Here is a 2930-nt window from a genome sequence, read left to right as displayed (position 1 = left end):
GGACTCCTCACTCAGAGGATGTCCAGCTCCTGCAGGATCATCTCCAGGCCTCCGTAGTTCCTCCAGTCAAGTGGAAGTTTCCAGTTTCACAAACCGAGGGGATTCCCTCTAACGCCTCTGCTGCCGACCGAGATCATGGATCAGAGAAATGACAGAACTCTTACCGACAGAAGAATGACAAGATCAGCTATTTATAGCATGGGATGGATATTCTCAGGACAAAGCTGCTGAAGAAACATTTCTTTCTGACAGGAGAAAAAGACAGAAGAGTGGCAGCAGAGAGCGGCTGCTCCATGACTGAGGAAAAACTAAAGAAGGTGCAAAACTGTTTGACGTGTGAGCGTCATCTCCGTCAAAAGTGTGAGCAGGAGCTCAAGCAGTGCAACCGAGTCCCTGCAGGATTGTGTGAAACTCTGAAAGCAGCAGCAGCAGAAAGTGAATATCAGTCAGTTCTGAAAGAGGCAGAGAGCTGGAAAGAGCAACTGAAAGAAAAGAGCCACGTTGGTGGAGCGGAACTCTCTCTTAGATTAGCCAGAACTATCGAGAAAAGCCAGGCTTTCTGTGAATCCAGCTTCGTGGAACACCCCTCAGGACTTCCAAAACTTCCAGACTTCCGAACTGGGTTCCAGTTCCTGCTCTTTATTCTTTCATCAGTTTTATGAACCATGTGGCGCTGTGGCTTGGTTGGTCAAAGTGTCTGTCTTGTAAACAGGAGATCCTGGGTTCAAATCCCTGCAGTGCCTGTGGGCCTTCAGAGCAAGCTGTGACTTAGAATATAAAACAGCTGGGGGCGCTAGCGAGCAATGGAAGGGTAAGCTGCACCTCCAGATAGCTCGTCAAAAATCCGTCTAAAACTGAACAAAAACGCAAAATTACTGAACGTTATCCACTTTTTGAAGAACATAAACGCAACAGGATTCACGGGAGCATAATATTCTGCTCATTTTTCACAATGGTTAAACCGAGAGGCAAGAAGAACGAGTCACCAGAATCAGGCCCTGAAGCCTCGAGCACGCCAGACCCTGAGACCCCGGAAGCTGACGACAGTAGTATGGATGAACCCTCTAATAAGACGGTACTCGAGGCCATCGGTGCTTTAAGCACACAGGTGAACCGGATCAAATCAGAGGTCTGTGCTACCATAGAAAACCGCATCACAGAAGTTTCTGCTACCATTAGGGGCGAAATTTCATCACTAAGTGAAAATGTCCAGAAGTCTATTTCGGAGCTGAGAGGCAAATCAGTTGTGCACGAAGCCGCTCTTAAAGAGCTAGAAGAAAGCGCTTCATCCCACTCCGACATGCTTTCCACACTGCAATCTACAGTGGACCTCCTGACAACGAAACTTAAACACCTGGATGAAAAATGTGAGGACCTCGAGGCGCGCTCGAGGAGGAACAATATTAGGATCATAGGAATACCGGAGGGAAAAGAAGGACCACGGCCCAGAGATTTCATCGCACAACTCCTAACCGAAGCGCTGTCTCTGCCGGAGGAACCGCTGATTGACCGGGCACACAGGATAAACCGCCAGAAACCGAAACCCGAAGACCCCCCGCGTCCCTTCATCTTAAGGCTGCATTACTACCATGTTCGTGAGGAAATACTACGCAGGGCCGCAGAAAAGAATAATCTGGAATACCAGGGGCGGAAAATATTCATATTTCCGGACTTTCCTTCTTCTGTGGTCAAGCAGAGAGCAGCATTCACTAAAGTTAGAGGAATGTTACGGGGAAGACCAGACGTCAGATACGGACTGATTTATCCGGCCAGACTGATGGTGACGCACGGAGGAGTGAAGATGTCGTTCACCGACCCGAAGGAAGCTCAAGATTACGCCGAGAAACACTTTGGACAGCCACAGTAGACTTTGACATCTAACGGGACACACCGGCTGCCCGACCGAGTGGAAAACGAGCCGCATACGGACATTCATATTCCTGAATAGAGGGCTACGAGAGGACACTGACTGTCGGTGAGATGTCACCGATGTGGTGAACTTGATGGTACTCTTTCCTCTCTCTCTCTCTCGCCCTCTTCTCCGCACTTCGCTCGTTTGTTCGCGGAGAGAGTAATAGCCTGCATTTCTGAATGTTATATGTTTAATGTGTTGAATCTGAACAGGTGAACCACCCCAGCAGATATGCATACTGGTTTCATTCCCCTAAATTCAGGGTAGGACAGTGTTACAGTTAAATTGCTTTCATGCTACAGTGAAAATGTTTTTGTTGTATTCAAACTCAAGACATTTGACGAGCTATCTATTTTGAGAACGTTAGTTACTAAGGTTAACAAGGGTTAACAGTAACAGCTCAGGGAAGTATTAGATTTTGGTTGGATTATTATTATTATTTTTATCTTTCTTATTACGCTTTGATCACTTCCCGAAGTACTCTCGCGCCATACCCGTTTGGTACTGGCTAGAAATGTTTTCGTTTTTGGTTTACTTTGTTTGTTCAAGGGGATTTAAGGGAGTTTGTGGGAAGGGAGAGGGAGGGATGGGACTTAGCCGTCTAGCTAATGTAAAATCACAACCTAAAGGTGGTCTAATTGAGACAGATATCTACTCGGTTTTTTTTCTGATATGTCAACACAAAATGATCTATATACAAGAGTAAGGGGAGGTCTAACTTTAGCTAGCTGGAATGTGCGTGGACTGAACAACCCGATAAAGAGAGGTAAAATCTTTGCTCATCTTAAATCATTAGCGCCAGATCTGATATTCTTACAAGAAACCCATTTGAAAAAGGACTCCCATACCAGATTAAGGTGTAAATGGATTAATAATATTTTCCACTCATCTTTTAATGCTAAAGCGAGAGGTACAGCGATCATGATAAGGAAAGGCGTCCCCTTCATCCACAAAGACACCATTTCTGATAAGGAAGGTCGCTTTTTGATTGTAACTGGGGAAATATATTCTACACCTC

At 45.9% G+C, this 2930-nt stretch overlaps 1 non-coding gene across 1 annotated transcript; it reads left to right on the top strand.

Moving 5' to 3' along the window:
* Positions 1–669: 669 nt before the first annotated feature.
* trnat-ugu (transfer RNA threonine (anticodon UGU)) lies at positions 670–743 on the top strand. The gene has a single exon. It is a non-coding gene; the product is annotated as a tRNA-Thr (tRNA).
* The last annotated feature ends 2187 nt before the right edge of the window (positions 744–2930 follow it).

The sequence above is a fragment of the Odontesthes bonariensis genome, chromosome 11, assembly GCF_027942865.1.
Source record: "Odontesthes bonariensis isolate fOdoBon6 chromosome 11, fOdoBon6.hap1, whole genome shotgun sequence".
In the NCBI taxonomy this organism is placed as follows: domain Eukaryota; kingdom Metazoa; phylum Chordata; class Actinopteri; order Atheriniformes; family Atherinopsidae; genus Odontesthes; species Odontesthes bonariensis.
This window is presented reverse-complemented; position numbering and strand designations above follow the sequence as displayed.